Genomic DNA, 25,077 nt, shown 5'->3' with positions numbered 1-25,077 from the left:
GACCAATCTTAAGTTTCCTCTAGCTACAAAGGAAACATTTTTGGTGAAATTTTTTAAATAAAGCAAAATTTTATATATTTATTTATACTGTAGAAATCCAAATTATCTTATAGCCAACCCTTATATATAAGGCCATATATATATATATGATGTATGTAAAGCTTTACATATCTGAATCTGAATGCAAAGCTTTACATATATCCCATATGCTGTATGTAAAGCCACCTCCTATAACCATCTCTGTTAACACTTTGATCTCTTCAAAATCTGTTCATATTTGAATGTATTTCTAAAACAAAACAACATAAAGGAGACACTGCCCCCATATTGTCATGCATCTTTCTCATACTTTGTATAATTTTCTGGACATATTTATAGTTCCATCTCATTATTCTTAATATTGTATTATATTTAGTTGTTTCTATTACTTATTTTAATGAAATTTCTATTTATGATGTGTGTATAACTTAATTCTTATTTGTTTCAATTCAACTGAAATTTGTACAGGCTCCGCTAAGCTAAAAAATAATTAATTAAATGGTTCTGGGGATATCCCATGAAGAGCTGAAATGGACAAGTCTGGGAAAGATGATACCAATCAGCTTTGGTGAGAGTCTCAAAGCAGCAATGTAATTTTTAGAGCCCAGTCTTCAGTGAGCAGTTGTCCCAGTGAAAGGGCTGCCAAGCTACCTAATAGACGGTTTATTTACATGTCTAAATTGATTATATTTCTTTTACCAGTACAAGCAATATCGTAATCACAGATGTAGTGAGCATCTGAGAAGGACAGGCTACATAATTTTCAAGGTCCTGTGCAAAATAAGAATGGGGGGCCCTTATTCAAAGATTAAGAATTTCAATATGGTGACAGTGGAGGATTAAACCAAGAGCAGGGTCCTTCTAAGTCCAGACCCCTCTCTGACTGTGCATGCTGCATGCTCATGAAATCAGCCTTGCATCTGAGCAATCTGCCAACATTGCTTAGGGTATTTTTTATAAATTTTACCAAAAATGGAAAGGTAAGAATAAGGCTGAAATTTATATAAGTAGGTATGTATTCTCATCTGTCCTTTTTCAACAGAATTATTTTTCAACAAAACTTTGAAATAGTTACATGTGAAACATTTTTACTAGCTAAATAAGAGTACACAGTGAAAAGTACATATTGCAAAAATAAAATATTTTTCATAGTATTTTTAATTCAAAGTTTTATTTTGCTCATGTAGGCCAAAGTATATTTCTAGGAGTATTTACCTCCTCAGTTGAACTCATATGTCACTATAAATCAATGTTGTCATCTGATAGTAAGTAAAGGAGCAATTTTATGGTTGGTTTAACAGATGAAAGATTTAATAGTAAATTATTCAAGGCATGTGAATGTTTTATTATTAGTAGACAAACACACCTGAGACACTAGTTCAGTAATCTAGTTATGTTAAATATTATATCTTTAAAATTTAGCCGATTTGTTTTTGTTTGTTGACAACCAAAGCTGCTCATTTTACTTGAAACTGATATTTCCATAAATTACAACAATGTTTATGTTCACCTAGGATATGCTTCTGTTTATTAAAGACTGTTATGGTGCCACAACTCAAGTAACAACTTGATCCCCCTATTCAATAGGACGATAACACAAGTGTGGTGGTAGCCGGGGGGAAAAACTGTTAAGTGATAGGGCAATAATTAAGAAAATGTCTAAAAGAAAATTATTTATAACAGACAATTTTCTAATTACCCAAACTTGGAGGCATATACGTATTTTTTTAAAGCATGAAAATCTTTTTTAAGCACACAGTTTTCTGTTTACTTGCAATTTTATTCTATTTGGATTTTCCTTACAAGGTCTTTGCTTCTTTGTTTTCCTCCCTATGAATTATCTCCAAAATTCTTGCTAAAAAGTGACAAAGAGTAGAAAGCAGTGGATGAAATACAGTTTGCTTAACTAGTAATAATGTTAATCAAGTTCAAGAAAATTATATTTAGTATATCTGAATCTTATAAGCATTTTACTTTATGATATTCTCATGTCAATTTTCAAAGCCGCTCCTGAAAGGCAGACATTAATAAAACTTCTGAAAGTTATATTGTCTCTGTGATTAATACAATGTTTTATTTTGTTTTAAAATCACTGTCTAGATTTAGTTGCCCTCTACGGATATTATGCAAAGAAAGCTAAAAATGAATAGCAGCAGTATTACATACAGAGAAAGAGTTACGTATGAAAGTGTTGAGGAAACACAAGAGTTCTCTGAGCTGATAACACTGAAACATTGATGCAAATATTTTAATTTAAGGTCATCCAGTTCGGCTTTCTAGCTGAAGATCATTCAGTACTAGCTCCTGGCTCTTAGATGACCAAACATCTTCTATAGACTTAAAAATAAAACATGTCACATATAATCACTCTTTTTAGACATATAGCCAGTTCATTTGCGTCTGATTCATTATTGCTCCTTCCTTCCTCGACCTCCAACCACAATACACACTCACCAAAATAAAGTGTCAGCTCCTCAGTTCATTACATTATAAGTTTATCTACACACATTCAGGACATGAATCAAGGCTATCTTGAATAGTTCCTGGCATATCAAAGTGTTCATGACTTATTTCTTTAAATAAAATACCTTATGCTCCTAATACAGAGGTTCAACAAAGATTAGTGATCTGCTCAGAGTTATGCAAACTGTGTCGAGAGGATATGCCTATGGTTTCCCAGGCCACTGCCCTGTTCAATTCACCAAGCTGGCCCCTAGTATCAAAGCCTGTGGTATCTGACATTTATATAACAACCAATATTGTATATGAGTGGAAAAGCTATGGGTTTAACATTACTGGGACACTACCAGGCCATCAATCAAATAAATTGTGTGCTGGAATTTATTATTCTATCATGCCAATGTCAATCAAAAACTTTTAGATTCCTGAATTTGCCAATTTGAGTAATTATTTTTTAAATCCTTTGTTGCATGTGAAATATTCGTTAAGCCTTTCTCAAAAGTCAACATTCTAGGCAATATCAAACAAAGTTGATATTTCAAAATTAGTTTATGTGATTAGCAGTCAGTGGCTTTGAGAAGTCCATTCCCTTTCAAGATTAGATTTGATTTATCTGATTTGCAAATCTAAATGTAATGGAACAAGACATTCTCTAAAACTCCATTTTATGATTCCAGGCATTGTATCTACTCTGCTTCCAGCTTTGCAATTGTCTATACTTACCTAAAACTTATTATATGAGAGGTTTTCAACATCCATTTAGCCATAATTAAATTTATTATGACAGTAAGCAGAGCATACAGTTATACTCATTCATGCCCTCATTTTGTATGGTTGTAAACTCTAACTTAAAGGGATGTAGATTTGTGGTTTAGGGTATGGGCACTGGAGATGATGACTTGAAATAAGATCTTAACTATTAAAGTGAACAGAGAGAAGCAAAGTAACTTAGATTTATTAATCTGTAAAATAATATTTTGAGAAGCTTAAGTGAAAATAACATAATGCATGGAACAACACCTGGCCCACTATAAGTGCTCTAGGTGGGTTGGTTATTATGTCTATTCAGCAAATTGCACAGGTCATGGAGTAGAACTGGGTTTTGAACCCTTGCACTGAAGCTCTGGATAATAATACTGTCTCTCTGTAGCTGCCTTTTTCCCTCCTTTATCCCATTCTGTGCCTTGATTTCTTGTGACAACAGGAAAATGTATCCTCAAACATTTGAGAAGTGATATCTGAGTGCAGAATGGATCTCAGTTTCTTCATTAGAAGGAGACAGGATATTATGGCCACATAATACTATTTTCTCTTCTCTGAGGGTCTGCTTTGTGCCCACTGAGTAGAAAATTCTGTTTAATGTTTCTGCTTTTTAAATTTCATCTTTTAATTATTGATTTTTCTACTACAAATAAATATTTAAAAATATGAAAAATGTTTTTGAACTCTGGGCAAGGGAAACTAGACATAAATTTCACAGTGGTTACCAAAATACACAATGTAGAATATGCTCACTGAATCTAAAATGGGATTGTGAAGAACCTGGAATCAGACTTCTAAAACTAGTATCACTTGCAAAATGTAGTTTTAAAATGTAAGCCTCATTTCTACTTATGACCTACAAATAAACATTATAATTATTTGATAGCATCTTTATTCACTTTTCTGTTTAACTTAACTACATTCCCATTATTTACTAAAAGAATATGTGACATTTCTGACATAGCCATCTAAGAAGCAACCATATGCTTTAAAAAAATTATGTTTAATAGTTTAATTATGCTATATTTGGTATTCATTGAGTATGATATGTGTGAACTTTATAATCAATTATATATACTTATCTATTTATTGAGCAGGTTTTCTTAATAGTGGGAAGTATAATGTATTATAATTTCAAAAATCAATATAAAATAAATATAAAAATAAATACTGTAGTCTAAGTAAATTTTATTTATAAAAAACATTTATTTTAAATTAAAGGATTGCATATTTTACAATCTATATGTAGTATTAAGAGTGAGAAAATGCATTCATTTTTTTCCAAGGAGACTGTAAAGAGAGTAGTGAGACGAATGTATCACAGTCTGACATGCTTGTATTGAATGTATACCATGAGAAGAATTATTATTGTTCCAACTGTTTTTAAAAAACAGTTTCACCAAGTAAAGTAAAAGAGTTTTGAATGTGTGGAACCATAAGAATTAAAAGTATGACATCCTTTGTTTATTAAAATATGCAGCCTAAATAGAAAGCCTTAGAAAAAGCAAAAGCAGTAATCTCACACATCTAATATTAAAAGACTTAGGAACTAAACATTTTAGGTCTAGAAAAATACCATTGATATCACAAAAGACTTTTTTGGTTGTATTAATAATTTTTCATGCTTTATATGCAGGAAGAATCAGTAGGGAGTACTGTTACTCATATAGAATCCGTTAAAAATTCTAGTAAAGCCTCCTGTATATTGTCGCATGTTTTTATAAGTCAAGAACAATGTATTCCTAATGTAAAATTTCCACTAATATATGTTAAAATAATAGAAGGCTTTCTTAATTGTTTGTTTAGTCAGTAACAAAAAAGTTAAATTGAAAATCTCTAAAACTAAAGAATTTTAGTTGCAACACTAATTTAATTAACCAGTCTCTCAGAAAAGTTTTCAGCATAGAAGCTAAAAGTTGTGTAACTTGATTTTGAAAAATAGTAAATTTATTAATATTTGACTTCAGAAAAAAGTGAAATTATATTTTAGTCTTCATTTTTACCATAACTCTTGATGTGTCTCTTATTTTAATAATACATTCTAACATATGAACTGCTGAGCCATTGGCATATTACTTTTAACATAGAGAATGAATTAAACCTCTGAAATCCTGTGCCACCTTCTTTACTAACGGTCTTTTCTAGGCTGCTTTATAAATGTTGCATAGTAGCTGGACAAAGGGAAAGTAAAACATACTTTCAGGGACTACATAAATGAATGAATATATCAACTTAGCTCCAATTTCATAAGTCTTTATTCCTTAGACCATAACAATTCACGTGCATTAAAGAAGTAGTGATGGAATAGAGGATGAAGTATCATGGGAATCACCATAGTCATTTCACTGACTTCCTCTTTACGGCCCCAGCTTGTTTCTGCTACTCCCTGGTTCCCCCATGGTCTTCATAAATCCTGGGCATTCACTTTTCATTCCCTAGGTTTCTCTCACATTCTTTTCCTTCTGCTCCTAGCATTTTGCCGCCTTTTTTTATCTGGACCTCAGTTTTATTCTTTTTTTTTTTAAATCAAAATGTTTATTGGAGTGTTGCACAAAAAAGTTTCCAGTCATAAAATGTATATTACAAATCATTGGGAAAAAAAAAAAAGAACAACACATTTGGCATGCATCTTCTTAAAAACCGAATCTCTGAAATGAAAGTCCATGCCAGCCCCGGATGCAGCCCAGCTTCGTTTGCAGGCTCTTTTAAGTGGATTAATAAGCAGGTATATTAGAACTGCTAAGGTGTAAACATACTTCTCCATCTCAGTTAAGATTTAGCCATTTTTCAATCAGCAGCAATTCACACCAAAAAAGACAGTTTCATTAAAGTGATACCAAAAAGGTGAACTGTGAGACATTAAGCTCAGCAAAAAGAAGACATGATTTGGATAATGTCCTTGAAACTGTACCTGTATAAGCCACCCCCTTTTCTTCTGTTAACTTGTAGAACCAGTTGTGAGTTTACATTAAAAATAAAATAAAATGCCTTCCTATGATATATGAACAAAACAAAACAAAACAGAATATATGGGAGCAGGGTTGGTTGTAACATTTCATTAGCTTTTCTTTAATGTTTAAATTCTAAAGGAATTCTCGGGTCAAGAAATAGAAATTCTAAATCTCTCAAAAGGTTATTCTCTCTGGATAGCACAGCTTTCAGACTTTCCTAGACAATTATTATTTGGTGTCTTAACTATATTTTTGAAAAGAAGGTGACTCTAAATTCTCAGGGTAAAGTGTAAAAGTCTTCAAATCATTAGTTTAAAGCTATGCTTTATCAACTGAGTTGAAAATTAAGCAATTTTCCAAACAAATAACTCAAGGCAAGAACTTTGCACAACTAAAGCTCAGTGAAGCAGAATATATTGATGCATTCACTCACACATATCTTTATAAAAGGCAGCATACATTTTCCTGTTAAAATTAAAGTCACTGAATTATTGATTGATTTATATTAAGTAACAAGACCACTCAGTGACTTCTTACATCCTTATTCCTTCTCCAGCTTCATTCTCATGCAATGAATTGACTTTCTAATGTGTTCCATAATCTGAGTCTTGTAGCTTCTTTAGAGAAGGCAGAAGGAAGGAAGGGTGAGGGTGATGCCAGTCTATAACCTGTGCTTTAACCAGTCTTTTAACAAACCCATTAGATACACACAGAACACAGAAAACAATTCTTTATTTCTGATTCCAATTTCACAGCTCCAATTCTTGTTGCAGAATCTACTGGGATAGGTGGGAATTCCCAAGCAGTGTCTCGGATCTACCATACCATCTTCCTTTCCTCAGAAACCTATTGCTTTGTGGTCTCAAAATGATGAACCCCAGGGTCTAATGGTAGTGAGAAGCTTTCCTTTGCCATACTTTGCAGTCCTTTTATTCTCTTTTGCTTTCTACTGAAGAGCCTCACGATCTAGAGGGTTGGCCATGTTTCTGCTCAGTGGGCTCCTATTTCGGAATCCCATGGTATTGGAGCAGCAAGGCTTCATACTGGCTGTCTTATCAGGTAGTCTGGAAAATAATCAGAAATTTTCCATCTGTTTTCATAGATAGCATTTCTCTGTCTTAATACTAGGAGACAGAAATGGGAGAGAGGATACAAATAATAAGCAAATTTATTTTTTATTGGTTAAAATTTTAAGGTAATAAAATTTTTCATTATTTGCTCCAGATACAGTATTAATTGCTTTTCAAATACTAACTTGCTTAATTTTATAGTAATTAGATGAATCACTAAAATTTTGTCAAACAGATAAGAAAACTGAGTCAAAACAGAGGCATTATATTGCTTGAGCCAGAGGAGAAAACTTGCCAAATAATGATACAATTATTAAGTGGAAGATATAGAACAAATCCAGCTATGTGACTCCAAAGTATACATACATAACCATTATGCTATTCTGCTTCTCATACTCAAGGATTTGCCACGGATTTACTGAGGGTTTACTATGTGCCAGTCACTGCTTTAGGTGCTGGAGACACACTGAACATGATCACACAAAAGTTTGCTACGCCCGGAATTGCTCCTATTTCCTTTCTGATCTGAAGCTATAGATTATACAGCAGATTTTCAAGGTCAAGGTTATAGGTCAGCTACTCCAACCAAGCCTCTCAGCTGGTGACTTTGTTTAACTCCAGGCTTTCCTCTCTGCAAAGCTAGCCCAATCTTATTGGAATCCCTTTAAGAAAAGTTGTGTCTATTCGGCAAAACCCAGTCCACCTAGTAGATAGTACATTTTGTTAATAATGTTTTCTTAATAAATCTTTTGTTTTAGAATAGTTTTAGATTTACCAAAAATTTGCCAAGACAGTACAAAGAGCTTGTATATACACATTCAATTTCCCCTAATATTAATATCTTACATTACTGCTACACTGTGACAAAGAATAGATGTTTATATCTTTTTATTAACTAAACTCCATACTTTATTCAGTTTTTTTTTTTTTTTTTTTTTTTGCTTTTATTTAATGCCCTTTTCCTATTTCAGGATTCCATGCAGGACACCAATTAACATTTATTTACTATGTCTTCTCAAGGCTCTTGGCTGTGCCAGTTTCTCACATTTTCATTTTTTTTTCTTTATGACCTTGGCAACTTAGAGTCAGGTATTTTGTCAACAATGTCACTCAATTAGGATTTGTCTGATATTTCCCTTTTTATTAGACAGAGGTTATAGGCTTTTGGGAAAAAGACAACAGACATAAAGTGTCTTTTTCATCACATCATATCAGGTCTACACCCTATAAACATGACTTATTATTATTAATGTTGACTATGAACACCTGACCAAGGTATTGTTTGTTGGGTTTCTCCACTGACGAATCTCTCACCCAGTTTTCATACTGTACTCTTTGGAATAAAGTTACTTTTTGCAGTCCATGTTTAAGAAGTGGAGAGTTATGCTCCATCTCCTTGAGGTAGAATGACAACATAAATTGTTTGGAATCACTCGGCATGACAGAGTTGTCTCATTCCCCATTCCCCAATTTATTTATTCATTCTTTCATTCAATTATATTAGTATGAATTCATGGATATTGATTTTATACTTTGGATCATAATCAAATATTACTTTGTTCATTTTGTTTTTCATATTGTTCCATCTATGGCCACTGAGAGCTCTTTCAGTTGGCTCCTGTGACATTTTAACATACTCTATCATTGTGGACTTTCTTAGGACTTTCTTACTTTTAGTCCTTTTTTAGGACTTTCCTACTTTTAGACACTACAAGATGCCCAAGACTTTTCTTCCATATTCCATGCCTCAGCCTTGGAATTAGTCAATTTTCCAAGGAGTCCTGGTTCTTTTTATAAAAGAATGATGCGAGGAACCAACAACTGGGTACTAGATGTTCTTGTCAGTTCTTGTTGTTACTAAGATATTGCTTCTTTCCCCACCTCCCCCAAGACAGAATTTCATTCTTGTTGCCCAGGCTGGAGTGCAGTGCCACGATCTCAGCTCACTGCAACCTCCACCTCCCAGGTTCAAGTGATTCTCCTGCCTCAGCCTCCTGAGTAGCTGGGATTACAGGCGATTGCCATCATGCCTGGCTAATTTTTTGTATTTTTAGTAGAGACGGGGTTTCACCATGTTGGCCAGGCTGGTCTCAAACTCCTGACCTCAGGTGATCCACCCACCTTGGCCTCCCAAGATGCTGGGATTACAGGTGTGAGCCAGATACTGCTTCTAAGTCCTCTCTTCAGACAGAGCAAGAAAATATATGTGTGTAAGCTAACTCATGTATGTAAATACCTATAAATAATTGTGTATGTAAATATTTGTGTTTATACTAAGGTAAGCAAGAGTTTATACTGATATCTTCAACTCTGATATATTACTACATGGATCTTTACAGCCATCTCCCCTTGCTTGCCTGTAAACTCCCAAAAGTAATAGCTCCTGCAACCTGAAGTCATTGTAACTAATTCTCTGGTCAATATACTACAAGGAACTGGCAATAAAAAGATGAATAAAACACTTCTATTATTGATACTTTAAAAATTGTCCTCCACATAATTTCAGAATAAATTTTGAAAAATGTAAGTCAGAACAGGTATGGAAATTGAATCGCTAATAAAAACTTGAAAAAAAAAAGAAAACCTCAATATCTGATGGCTTCACTGCTGAATTCTACCAAACATCTAAAGGAGAGCTAATACCAATTCTTCTCAAACTATTCCAGAAAACTGAAGAGGAGAAAATACTTCCAAACATATTTTATGAAGCCAGTGTTACTTTGAGTCCATAACCAGACAAAGATATAACGAAAAAACTATAGGCAATATCCCTGATGAATGTAGATGAAAAAAAATCCAAAATAACTTACCAGCAAACTGAATTCAACAGACCATGAAAAAGATCATACATTATGATCAAGTGGAATTAATCTTAGGAATGCAAAGATGGTTCAACATATGCATCAATAAATGTGATACATTACAATAAAAAAGGAAGACAAAACTACATGAGCATCTCAATAGACATAGAAAATGCATTTGGCAAAATTCAGCATCCCTTCATGATAAAAAATGCTCAACAAATTAGGTATAGAAGTATTAGGTATAATACGGATTCATGTCCCCACCCAAATCTCACATCCAATGGTAATCTTCAATAAGCACCTTATAGGAGGTGACTGGATCATGGGGGTGGATTTCCTCCTTGCAGTTTTCATAATAGTGAATGAGTTCTCATGAGATCTGGTGTTTAAAAGGGTGTAGCACCTCCCCCTTCACTCTCTTCCTCCTTCTGCAGCCATGTAAGACATGCCTTCTTCTCCTTCACCTTTTTCCATGATTGTAAGTTTCTAGAGGGCTCCCTAGCCATGCTTCCTGTACAGCCCACAGAACTGTGAGTCAATTGAACCTCTTTTTTTTTTTTATAAATTACTTAGTCTCAGGTAGTACTTTATAGCAATGTAAGAATAAACTAATACAGAAAATTGGTACCAGGAGTGGGGCATTGCTATAAAGATATCTGAAAACATGGTGGCAGTTTTGGAACTGGGTAACAGGCAGAGGTTGCAACAGTTTGGAGGGATCAGAAGAAGACAGGAAGATATGGGAAGGTTTGGAACTTCCTAGAGACTTTTTGAATGGTTCTGAGCAAAATGCTCACAGTGATCTGGACAGAGATGGCCAGACTGGTGAAGTCTCAGTTGGAGACGAGGAACTTATTAAGAACTTTGAACTTGAGAGTGATGATTTAGAGTACCTGGTGGAAGAAATTTCTAAGCAGCAAAGCACTCAAGACATGACCTGGCTGCTTCTAACAGTGTATGCTCATATGCATGAGCAAAGAGATTATCTGAAACTGAAACTTCCATTTAAAAGGGAAGCAGAGCATACAAGTTTGGAAAATTTGCAGCCTGACCATGTGGTAGAAAAGACAAACCCATTTTCTGGGGTAGAATTCAAGCCAGGGGCAGAAATTTGCATAAGTAGAGAGGAGCTGAATGTTAAAAGCTAAGATAAAAGGGAAAATATTTCCGAAGCATTTCGGAGACCTTCATGGCAGCCCCTCCCATCACAGGCCTGGAGGCCCAGGAGGGAAGACTGGTTTTGTGGCCCAGACCCAGGACCCCACTGTCCTGTGCAACCTTGATATTCTGCTCCCTGAATCCCAGCTGCTCCAGCTCCAGCCATGGCTAAAAGGGACCCAGATATATCTCAGGCCACTGCTCCAGAGGGTTCAAGCTGTAGGCCTTGGCAGCTTCCATGTAGTGTTAACCCTGCAGGTGCACAGAGGGCAAGAGTTGACGGTTGGCAGCCTTTGCCTAGATTTCAGAGCATGTATGAAAATGCCTGGCTGTCCAGGCAGATGTTGGCTGCAGGGAATAGCCCTCAAGGAGATCCTCTACTAGGCAAGTGCAGAAAGGAAATATGGAGTTGGAGTCCTCATACAGAGTCCCCACTGGGGCACTGCCTACTAGAGTTGTAAGAAGAGGGCCACCATCCTTCAGACCCCAAAATGCTAGATCCACTGACAGCTTGCACCACACACCTGGAAAAGTTGTAGGCACTCAACACCAGCCCATAAAAGCAGCCAAGGGGCCTGTGCCCTTCAGAGCCATAGCGGTGGAGATACCCAAGACCTTGGGAGCATACCCCTTGCATTATTGTGGCCTGGATGTGTGACATGGAGTCAAAGGAGATTATTTTGGAGGTTTAAGATATAATGACTGCCCTGCTGGGTTCTGGACCTGCATGGGGCCTGTAGCCCCTTTGTTTTGGCTGATTTCTCCCTTTTGGAACAGGTGTATTCACCCAATGCCTGTACCCCCACTGCATCTTGGAAGTAACTAACTTGTTTTTGAGTTTACACGCTCGTTGGCAGAAAGAACTTGCCTTGTCTCAGATAAGACTTTAGACTTGGACTGTTGAGTTAATGTTGAAATGAGTTAAGACTTGAGGGACTGTTAAGAAGTGATCATTGTATTTTGCAACGTGAGGAGGACATGAGATTTGGGAGGGGCTAGGGGTGAAATGATATGGTTTTTATTTGTGTCCCTGCCCAATCACATGTGGAATTGTAATCCATAATGTTGGGAGAGAGGCCTGGTGTGCAGTGATTGGATCATGGGGGTGGATTTTCCCTTTGCTGTTCTCATGATAGCGAGTGAGTTCTCATGAGACCAGGTTGTTAAAATGTGTACAGCCCCTCCCCTTTTGCTCTCTTCCTCCTTCTTCAGCCATGTAGGATGTGCCTACTTCCATTTTGCCTTCTGCCATGATTGTAAGTTTCCAGAGGCCTACCCAGTCATTCTTCCTGTACATCCTGAAGAACTGTGCATCAGTTAAACCTCTTTTCTTATTCAGTCTCAGGTATTTCCTTATAGCAATGTGACAATGGATTAGTATGGAAGTTTATGTATCTCATCACAGTAAAGGCCATATATGACAACCCACAGCTAACATCATACCGAACAGGGAAAAGCTGAAAGCTTTTCCACTATGATCTGGAACAAAACAAGTATGTTCACTTTCACCACTCCTATTCCAAATAGTATTGTAAAGCCCTGGTCAGAGCAAATAGGCAAGAGGAAATATAAATTACATCCAAATTTAAAAGGAGGAAGTCAAATTGTCCCTGTTTGCAGATAACATTATTTGAAAAGAAATCTAGAAAGCAACTCTGTTTTTAATAGCTACCAAAAATACAAGACAGGAATAAACTTACTGAAGGAGGTGAAATATCTCTACGCTGAAAACTATAAATCATTGATAAAGGAAATTGAAGAAGATAAACATAAATGGAAAGATATCCTGTGTTCATGGACTGTAAAAATTAATAATGTACTCTCTGTCAAAATACCAATGACATTCTTCACAGAAATAGGAAAAACAATTATAAAATTCATATGGAACTACAAAAGATCCCAAATAGCCAAAGTACTCCTGATCAAAAAGAACAAAGCTAGAGGCCTCACAATACCTGGCTTCAAAATATACTACAAAGTTATACTAACCAAAGCAGCATGGTACTGCCATAAAAAAATAGACCGGTGGAAGAGAATACAGAGCTCAGAAATAAATTAACACAACTACAGCATACTAAATTTCAAAAAAAAAGGTGTCATGAACACACAATTAAGCAAAGACAGTCTCATCAATAAATGGTGCTGGGAAAATTGAATATCCCCATGCAGAAGAATGAGACTGGATTTCTACCTCTTACTATATAGATAGGTAAACTCAAAATATATTAGAGACTTAAATTTAAAATCTGAAAATATAAAACTACTAGAAAAAGAAAAACAAGATAAATGGTTTACCACACTGGGGTGGGCAAGAATTTTAAAAATAAGACCTCAAAAGCAAAAACAATACAAGCAAAAGACAGACAAATGGGATTATACCAAACTAAAAAGCTTCTTCACAACAAAGGAAACAACTAAAAATGTTTACATGACAACCTACAGGATGCAAACCAATATTTGCAAATGATCCATCTAAGAATGGGTTAATATTTTGAATATATGAGGAACTTAATTCAACAGCCAAAAAACCAAATAACACAATTTTTGAAATAGACAAAAGACCTTCATACATATTTCTCAAAAGGAGACATACAAATGACCAATAGGTACATTATAAAGTTCTCAACATCACTATTTATTAGGGAAATGCAAATCGAATTTATGAGATACCACCTCATTTTAGCTAGAATGGCTATTTTCAAAAAAACAAAAGAAAACTAGCATGGGAAAGGATGTGGAGAAAAAGGGACACTAACATACTATTGGTAAGATTATAAATTAGTAAGGTCACTATAAAAACAGTATGAAGGTCTTTCAAAAAAAACTAAAAACAGAACTAACATATGATCCAGGAATACTGGGTATATACCCAAAGGAAATAAAATCAGTATATCAAAGAGCTATCTGCACTCTGATGTCTATTACAGCACTATTTACAATAAGCAAATGTGGAATCAACTCAAGCATCCAACAGTGGATAAACGGATAAAGAAAATGTGCTAATTATACACAATGGAACACTATTCATCCCTATGAAAGAATGAAATCCTCTCATTTGCAACAAAATGGATGGACCTAGAGGACATCATCTTAAATGAAATAAGCCAGACACAAAAAGACAAATATGACATAATCTCACTCATATATAAAAGCTAAATACTAATAATCATAAAGAGAGAGTTGATATCATCGAAGTAGACAGTAGAACAATGATTACTAGAGATTGGGAAAGAGAAGGAAGGGGAGGATAGAGAGAGATTGGTCAAAGGGTACAAGGTTACAATTAGATAGAAGGAATAATTCTGGTGTTGTTGCAAAATAGGGTGATGATGGTTCACGGTAAGGTACTGTATATTACAAAATAGCTAGAAAAGAGGCTTTTCAATGTTCTCACCACAAAAAGAAATGATAAATGCATGATGTGATGGATGTGCTAAATACCCTGACTTGATTATTATACAACATACATATGTATTGGAACATCAGCATGTACCCCATATAAATGTATATCTCAATGTATAATTACAATGTGTCAATTTAAAAAATCCTTAACTTAAAAATTGTAAGTCAGACCATGTTACTCTTGTCATCATTAGCTTCCAATGGCTTCCCATTGCTCTTGGAATAAAATCCAAATCCTTTGTCCTGGCCTAAATGCCTGACATGATCTGGTTTCCACCTACTCCTCTCTACTTCATCTCAGATACTTTCCCTCATGGCTTCCTTTCCAACTATAGAAATTTGCCTTTTTTTTCTATTCCTTAAACTAACTAAGTTCTTTGCTATTTAATGATTTTTAGACTTAGATTTTTTTTCCATTGAATACTTTTTCCCCAGGTCTTCACATATTCAACTTTTGGGTCTCAGCTTAAATGTCACCTCTTTGAAGACACCTTGCCATGCTATTCCATCAGATGTTGTTTCCTCTTGTCACTCCATCTCATTTTCCCATTTGTTTACTTCCTGGCATTTGACAAGGTCTATAAGTTTCCTGTTAGTTGTGTATTTACATGTGGTTAACAATTCTTATTCTAAACAATGTAAGCTCCACTAGGGAAGAACTTTCACCAAATACTTTATGCTACTTCCATCCCTGAGAGGCCCATTTCTATGAAAAACTTGGAAGAAACTGTTGAACATTCTTTTATAAATTCTGGCTCTGTGTCCGAACCCCTTATCCTCAATGGGACTGCATACTCCTGTTTACACATCTGTAAAGAATGTGTGAATCCAAATGTCATTGTTTGTGGGATATGGGTTATCATAATAGGGCCACATCCAAGGATAATAAAAGTAGAACACTTATGGGTATAGGGAGGGGGAGTGGATAGAGGATTTTGTTGAAAAAGTTATTTCATACTAAAAAAAAAATATTAACCCCTTCAATTGTAATCATTTTATACTGTTCACAGTGCAGCTACCACAATGGTAGACACACAAGGCCTATTAGAGAGTTGTAATTGCTGAACAGGATAACATAAGATGTTTCTTTGGGAAAAGTTTCTGGAGATGAGACTATGACTGCTTTGAAGATAGGGAAAGGCATGTTATCCTGTGAAAAGCACGTTTAGAATTCAGCCACTACCAGACTTGTCCATGCCAGTACAGTATTTCGCCTAAGTTTCTGGAGTAGATTCTAACTGGTCTTCCTACCTCCCTTTTTGCTCACTAGAATCTATGCACAATAGCCAGAGTGATCTTGTACAAATTTAACTCAAACCATAACACTTACTTGCTTAAAACTCTCCAGTAGATTTCCATCTCACCTAGGGGAAAGTCTTTACAATTTACTAGCTTCTGTGTGTCTGCAGCTCCTCGTTGTCTTTCTCACGTCATCTCTCACGGCTTCCACCACTTGCTTTGTCTCTCCTAACCACACTGGCCTCCATGTTCCTCTGTATCAATAAGGCAGCCTGCCAACTCAGGCCTTTCGAGTTTGCTTTCTTTGGCCTGAATTATCTGTCTCCAATTATATGCATGGCTTGCCCACACACATCCTTCAAATCTTTGCCTAAATGCCCTCTTAGTGCAGTCTTCCCTTCCATTTAAAACTGGAATACTTGCATTTCCATGAGGGTAGAGACTCTTCATTAATTCATTTATTAATTCAGGAAATTGATCACTTACTATCTCTAGGAACTTGGGATAAAACAGATAAAAATACCTGCCTTCATGGAACTCACATTCTAAGGCATAGAGATGAAGAGATTTTTTTTAAGTGTGTGTGTGAGGAGGCGGTTGTGGGGAGAGAGAGAGAAAATTGGGGAGAGGAAAAAAAGGAGGGAAAAAGAGTGGAGGTGCTAAAAGTGAATGTGGAGGTTGTAATTTGATACAGGAAGGAGTCTTTTAGCCAAGACTTCTTATATTAGTATTCATTACCAATATAATGAGAAAAAAATGAATTATAAAAATAAACTTTTTTTACAATTGAGTTAACACCTAGGTGGGTTTTACAACCTCCTAAATTATCATTGTGTAATAATGTATACTTATTTTAATGAGAAGTTCTATGAAGTTTAAATGTGCAGGCTCTGTATCCCAACTGACTGGTTTAGAATTTCATCTCCTACTCTTACTAGCTGTGTGATCTTAACACATTCTACTTCATTTCCTCATCTGAAAATAGTGGCATCTACTGGATCTTTTTTAAACTTCTTAAATTTTGAAATAATTTTAGACCTACAGATAAAATTGCAGTAGTAGTAGAGAAAGACCTTGTATACTCTTTACCGAGCTTCTTCTATTGTTAAAATATTACATAACCATTGTGTTTATTGAAATTAAGAAGTGAACATTGGTATATTACTATTTACTAAACTACAGATCTTATTCAAATTTCACGATTTTTTTCACTAATATCCATTTACTGGTCCAACATCCACCCAGGATCCCACATTGGATATAGTTTCCATGTTTCCTTAGTCTATTTCAATCTGCAATATTCTTCAGTATTTCATTGTCTTTTCTGATCATGCCACTTTGGAAAAGCATTGGTCAGATATTTTGCAGAATGTCTGTCAATTTGGGTATATATGATGATTTCCCATGGTTAGAGTGAGGATACTCCTTATGGATAGAGTGCAAAAATAATGTACCCTTCTCATTGTATTATATTAGGCAGCAAATTAGGCAGTAGTACATGATGTTAATATGTCATGTGATGTTAGCCTTGAACATTTAGTTAACCACTTGCTTTGTCTGCCCTTAGCCACAATGGCCTCCATATTCCTCTGTAACAAGAAGGCAGCCTGCTGACTCAGGCCTTTTGAATTTGCTTTTTAAAGTCATGTCTATTGAGGTGCCCTACTTTAAAGTTGCCTTCATGGAACTCACATTCATGGAACTATTTTCCCGTTTATAATAAATATTTCGAGGGAGATACATTGAGACTATGCAAATATCCTACTTCTTCTTAATCTTTCACTCACTAATTTTACTATTTATTGGTAATCTGGCCTGCATTACTATGATAGTACTCTAATGATGACTTTTCTATTTGATGGGGTTGTTCACTAGCTTAAATAAGCAAAATAATGTAAACACAGAAAGTTCTTATTTCATGTTAAATATTTGTTTTTAATTAGTGAATATTCATAATGGCTACTATTTATTTAGAGTTTACTAAGTGCCAAGTGCTGTACTACATATTTTATTAGTATGACTTTGTTTAATCATCACAACAACTTTGTGATGAAGGTACCATTGGTATCCAAACTGTATAGAGGAAGAAAATGAAGCATAGACTAGTTAAGCAATAAAACCAAGGAAAGTCTTTTAGTCACTGAAATGAAAGGATATTTTTGGGAAATCTTCTATGCAGTCTGGATCTCAAAACAAAAGAGCATTAAGAAAGGCACATTATTTCTGTAGTGTTCTTGCCAAAAATGCATAATGTAAATCTAAACATAGGAAGACACCAGACTAACACAAATTAAGCAATAATCTGAAAAATAACTGACCAGCCCACTTCAAAAGACACAAATAGCTTTTATACAACCCTTTCACATCCAATGTCCTATATTTGTTTCTAATGGTGCATAATCAGGAAGCCTACAAAGCCTACAAAAGGGAGATGTTTCTGTCCTTCAGAATTTCACAGTTAAAAAAATCCAAATACCATTAATAAGCATGCAATTTTATTTATTCATTGGAGTAAATAAAACAGTTTAATTTTGAGAGACAAATTAGATAATTTGAAAGGTAAATATTCAATTTAAAAAAGACTTCTTGGGCAATACATACTTTTCTTAGAATGACCAATGGTCCCTTAGAGATAAGTCCGATAACCACAGAAATCTTAGTGAGATATAGTTTATGTAACTGTTAGAACCTAACCCCTACCTTGTATGTTCTCCATAGTCAATCCCTACCTTTCACTTTATCTATGAAAGTAAGAGGCAGCAAAAGATATGGCTCTGAGAAGGGTGGGGAAGATATGCTTGTCACAATTCTGGGTCATAAAAGCAATTATAATTTTCTGATTTAGGCTACATCAAAAATGCTCCTTTGTCAAAATGGATGCATTAAAATGACTCATGTGCTCAGGCTTATAATTTTCTCCCCTTGTCCTCATCTCTGCAACTACTGCCAGCTCCTATTCTGTCTACTTCATTGCTTATCTAAGATTTTAAGTTATTGGAGAGACTGTGACCTTAAATGAGTTGATGCTATTGTGTGCAGAATTCTGTTTTGTTAGTGGACCGTTCTATTTATCAAATGTTATTTGAAAGAGGAGAAATGAGAGATGAAAGGAAAGACCATACTTTCCCAAGTTTAAAAGGTATGATGAAAAATTGCAGTCCTTGGAACTTCAAGGCTTTTTAAAAAATAATTCTATAGTTGTTTTGAAATAATGTCTTTTTCTGAAATTCTAGTCACTCTAGTGGCTTTGTTTTTCGAAAATGAGTGAGAGAGAGACTGCCTATTGAGCAAAATATATAAATTTTAGCCTACAAATGCTGAAATTCCATGGATATTTATTTTATTTAAATAAACTTAAAGCTGACAGAGCTCCCATTCTTCTGGGCTGGTGAAACAGTCAGTTTTAGTCATTATTGGGGTTCAGTGCTCCTTGTGTTTGCAACCATTCAATGTCTTGTGCAGCAATAAGGGAGGTCACTGGTCATTGGTCTTTCTGGCTTCAATATGTGTCTTTGTTCTAGTCTGCAAATAGCCTGAAGTCTGGAGACTTTCCAGCTTTCAGGTCTTATATGAAGTGTGTGGCTCTTTGGAGAGTCTGACCACCACTATACATAGGATAGCGCCTCTGGAAACACCATGTACTTTATACAACTATCTGTTCTCATGTCTTAGTTGTTCATCTCTCTCTTTTTTGCTTCTTTTCACCTTCTGCCCCTGGGTTTCTACATAGCTTCTTCTTTCTACCCTGAAAAAGTTCCTGTGGCAAGAAAATACTTACATGTTTATTCTCCTATTTAATGTAAAAGAGAAAAACAGAAAAAAAAAACCCCACACAAATACTTCTCACAAAAATTATCTTTCCACCTTTGCTTGTAAAGATAAGGAAAAGAGTGGATATGCCTTCAATTTTTATGTTTGGAGTGCTTAGATGCACTTAGACCAGATGATGAAAACTCTAAGACAATTGCCACATATCTGGCTTGGGTGAGAAGTGTAGCCATTTATTGACATGCTTAGCAAAGCAGAGTGAGAGGGTTTGAGGAGGTATAGTAAGATTTGGGCATTTTGAACTTACAGTGCTGGAGCAACATTATTGTGCCTTGTCCAGCAGAGAGGTGAGTATAAAGTTCACAGAAACAGTGAAGAATGAAGACAAAATTATAGTAACTGAACAGTGCATAAGTGGTATTTAAGTCCAAAAAAAAAAAAAGAAGCATGATTTGTATCACACAAAGATAGCATGGGAGTTACCCCCAGAATTTATCAGGGGAAATGCATTATAATTCAATGTCACCTAGAATCTAGTTTTGTTATAGGTAATCTGTTGTTATTCATTCATTCATTTAACTATTCTTACATTCAGAAAATATTTACTGAATACCTATTACATGTGAGCCACTATTCTGAGGATTAGAGATAAATCCCTAATTTACATTCCAGTTGGGAAGACAAAATAAGTAAAACAAATACTATATCAGATGTAGATAAGTGGACTTGAAGACAAATAAAGCAATGAGGATAATAGGGAATGCTAAGGTGGGTAGGGGTTAACATTTTAAAGAGACTGTTCACATAAATCCTCACTGAAAAGGTGATGCTGACGCTAACTACTGATGAGCAAAGGCCTAAAGGGGGTTATATGCTTATAGGAAGGAAAAGTATTCCAGGCAGAGGGAATGGCATGTGCAAAGGCCCTGAGGCATAAGCATAGATGGTATGTTTGAAGAAGAATACATTGGTCAATGTGGCTGGAAGGATGTGAGCAAAGAAGAGAGCACTAGAAGTAAAAGTGGGTGGGTTTAAGATCACATGGAACTTTGTAGGATTTGCAAAATCTTTGGTTTTTCCTTTTATTGAGATGGGAAGCCATTGGATGAGTTTGAGGCAGAGGAACTGACATGATCTGATAGCATCACACTGGTTACTTACTGTGTAGAGACTAGATACACTAAAATCGAGCAAGAGTGGAAGCTGGCAGACCAGACAGAAGCTATTGAAATTATTCAAGTGGAATTAAATAGTCAAATAGCAGTGTCAGAGATGAGACATATTTGGATTCCAGATAAATTTTGAAGTTGGAGACAATAGGATTTCCCACTGGATTAGCTATTTTGCATAAGAGAAAGACAAGTTAAAATGATCCCAATATATTAATATCTAGCTTTAACAATGAGAGAGGTGAAATTATTATTAAATGATATGTGGAAATGGAATAGCAAGTTTGGGGTCAGGAGTGGAAATCAGTATTGATTTTGGACATGTTAATTTTTATATGAGTATTAAATATCATATGGACTGGACATTTAAATCTGAATAAGAGCATCAATTCAGCTACAAAGAGGAACAGAGAGATAGGCTGTAGCTGGAGGGAGAAATAAGGTCAAGAGAAAATTTTTAAAAACATACTGGGACTAGAAACATGCTTGTCTGTTGATGGGAAAGATACTCGAGAGAGAGAAAATTTGATGATATTGGATCTTTGATTTAAGCTATTAGATCTCAGAACTACGTTAGCCACTGATGAATATTTATGAGTTTTTCTTATGAAAAGTAATTTATTGGATTAAAAAACACATGGAATATAGGACATTTTTGTAAGCATATTGCTAAAGGTATTAAAACATATTGACTTGATAAGATAAATAATATTTCAATCTAGCACATGATATTTGCCAGATGATTGAATCAGAGAGGTAGAGTGAGCAGGAATAATTTTATGGAGGATGTGCATTTCAGAAGGTCCATGAAACTTGGGTAGGATTTGAATAGACTGGAAAGGGGTGAGAATACAAATGCTAGGGAATGTCTGAACATCACAAAGAGGTAATATGAGATATATCTTGGAAGGGAAAAGGAGGTTCATGTGAGGGGCAAGGGGAAAATAATTAGGAAGGGCATGTTTGTACTAGAGATTGTAGGGTATATAACTTAAAAGCTGTCAGTAAAGGAAGGTATCTCAAGAGACTCACATACTCTGGCCTGGGCCACATTTTTTTCTGAAACAAGTTAAAAATGTACTGTGGGCCTGAAAGGTTGAATAGAATTTTATATTAGTATCAAATTTATGGTCAGATGTAAGGCATGTTAATCTTTCAGATTATCTATAATGGATTTCAAAATATTGCTAACTTATTCTGAAAGTTAGTAAGACCTGTAGAATTTATGAACGCCATCGACAGAGGCTTATAAAAGAAGAGTAACTAATGTTAGTTCTTGACCTTAAACAGATTTCTAGAAATAGAAATAGTTACATGGAAAGTGAGTTGACATATGACATTTATTAGAAATTATTTTGAAAGCAAATATTCTTTGTAGGTAAAGGAACATATTCACTACAGAAAACCTCCGAGACTAAGTTAGGAGGAAGTATTTTTTCCTTTATATTGTCATCACTATTATCTGACCTACATGATTGTTAATTGCAACTCTGACACATACAGGAGTGGAGGAAGTTCAACCTGTCACTACTTATAATTCAGGCGCACAAACCAATGTGCTCAAAGGAAAATCAATAATAGGAATTAGTGGAGATGCAAAGAAGAAAATGTGGCTGAAGTCTATAATATATTGTGTATCTTGCCCTCTATCTTTTAAAAATGTAGTTCAGCAGACAGGACTAAAATCAATTATGAAATTTGTAAGCCCTAGCTAGATATTTCTAATTGGTAGAAAGATTGTGTCCTCCCTTGGCGAGAAGCGGAGATTGTAGAACAGTCAAATACATAATGACTGCAGAAGACAGGCTATGAACATAAATTAAGAAGCCAGGTGGGTGCGGGTTTAAAGGAGAAGGCTGCTACCCAACTGCAGTTGGTTGTTGCCAAGTAATAATGTACTTGGTGCTTCAGACTTCATTTTTCCAAAGAAATAAGAAATCTATAATTTGTAATGGGCAATCTGCCAATTTAAAAATATAGCACATAAAAAATTACTGTGTGGGGAGGACAAAACATATCCATGGAACACATTAAGTCCCCTGGCACTTGGCTTCTCATCTCTAGTCACTTCTGAAGGGGAAATGGACATGTGATCACCATATTATCCTGACCTATACCTTAATAAGGATTTCTAAAACTTCCCAAACATTTTTGCCTAAACCCAATTCTCAAGATGAATTTTTCTCCCTTTATTAAACTCAAAGTTTTGTTCCCTTCCTGTTTTCGTTTGTTTTAAATTTAAATTTAATTGTGTTTTAATATTGGCTCTGCATGTGATAATCAATGTTTTGGGAACAAATTACAGTACAGTATTGTCAGAAAAATAATAGAAGATAAAAAGAAGTTGTGAAATGTTTTAATAGCCTATCTTCATGCTTAAGGTGACATTGACATTTATCGGAGTAGCATAAAAATTTCTAGTTTTTAAAACATTGTTAAATTCTCTTCTATATTTAGCCTTGCTCATCACACCTCAAAAAGACTCTATCTTATAATATGCTCAGCAGAATAAGGACCAGTTCCAGGCTCAAAAACGGAATTCCAGTTACAACTCCAGTATAACCAAATATATGCCCAGTCTAAATGCCCACATTCACTAAGCCAATAGCATACAGGGGAAAAAAGAGTTACATAATATTGTTTCTGTTTCCTAATCAGCTTTGTGTATGCCATGGGATTGAAAAAGCATGTTGAAGCAGCACTTTCCGGGTACTTAAGTTACAAACTACAGTCTGTTTATCCAGTCTAAGGCCTCTAAAATCAGAACATATAACATCTACTCTTCCATCAATACCTCTCCTTACCCATCCTCACTGATCTAGTTTAGAGTTCATTCTTTTCATTATTTATTTCAAACTGTAAGGTGCACATGAATCACCGGGGGATATTGTTAAAATGCCGATTCTGAAGCAGTAGGTCTGGGGTCAGGTTTGACAGTCTGTTTTCCTACAAACTCTTAGATGCTTATGTGGAAGGTCCAAGAACCCTACTCTCCCCAGAAAGATGGAATATTTTTTTTAAAAGTCTGTCTCCCCAACTAGAATATAAATTCTAAGCACAGAAACCAGGTGTCTCTTGCATCCCACTATACCTCTAGCATCAGCACATAGTAGGTGGTTTAAATAGTTGCTGCATGAAGGAATTCTGCCCTGCTGAACAAAACTAGGAGATCATCACTAACTGGCAAGGGAGACGGGCAAGCAGGCAAGAGACAGAGTTCCAAGTCTTGCTACTTGGCCACCTAAAGCCAGCTGGTGAGCTGTAAGGTACTGCCATGTTTCTGGCAGTAGATGGCCCATCTTTCCTCAGGATGTCTGCTTCTTGGCCACCTAAAGCCAACTGGTAAGCTGTAAGGTACGGCCATGTTTCTGACAGTAGATGGCCCATCTTTCCTCAGATTGTCTTTGAGAATGGAATGAAAATACAAATGCCTAGAAAGAAACTATATTCATCACTTCAGAAAGAGCCTTTCTTCTATGGAAAATCTCTAGAACAGCTTCTCTTTGAGTCTTTTACTATCTATGATTAAAAATAGCCACCACTTCCTGCCAAGAATTGCAAGAAAATCAATAAGACCACGATGATCTATCTTGGAGTGTCATTTATTATATTGATACAATTTTTTTTTTCTTTGAAGGGCTCAGCTTTTGAATCTGTGATTGGTATATCTTTGGCCTTATGAGATGAATGATGAGATAAAATGTGTGAAAAATTAAACTTCTCTAGTGGCAAGTGTAAGTGACTCAAGAGTTATGCTGGAGAATGGATCATTGCTTCACTTCTACAGTTTAAAAATTTGTAAAACCAACCATGGTTACTGCAGTATTACATGGCTATCAGGTTTCAAAAGTTTGAGACCCCTGCAATGAAGGCCATTAGAAAACATGAAATATTATTATTACAGACAGATGATGGACCATCTTGCCAACAGCTGACACTGGTCTTTCTATGTGAGCAGTAAGTTGAGTGGGGAAAGACATGGGAAGCCTCAGGCAGAATTACATAAAATATCTTCCATCCTTGGCGCTTACTCATCAACAGTTAACCTGGCAAATCTAGAACTTGGTTGGCATAAAATTAAACATTCTCCAAATGGTTCCTGAAATGGTGAATGATAAAATTATTGCTCTATGACTTGAGGTAAAGATATCTAACCCTAAGTGCAAATAAAACATGGCAAATTGATAATAATATTTTTAATGAATAATATTATGAAATTAGAATAGTGAGAAGTTTTATTATTGCGTTTTTTTCA

The sequence above is a fragment of the Pan troglodytes genome, chromosome 6 (genome assembly GCF_028858775.2).
Source record: "Pan troglodytes isolate AG18354 chromosome 6, NHGRI_mPanTro3-v2.0_pri, whole genome shotgun sequence".
In the NCBI taxonomy this organism is placed as follows: Eukaryota; Metazoa; Chordata; class Mammalia; order Primates; family Hominidae; genus Pan; species Pan troglodytes.
Note: the sequence above shows the minus strand (reverse complement) of the source record.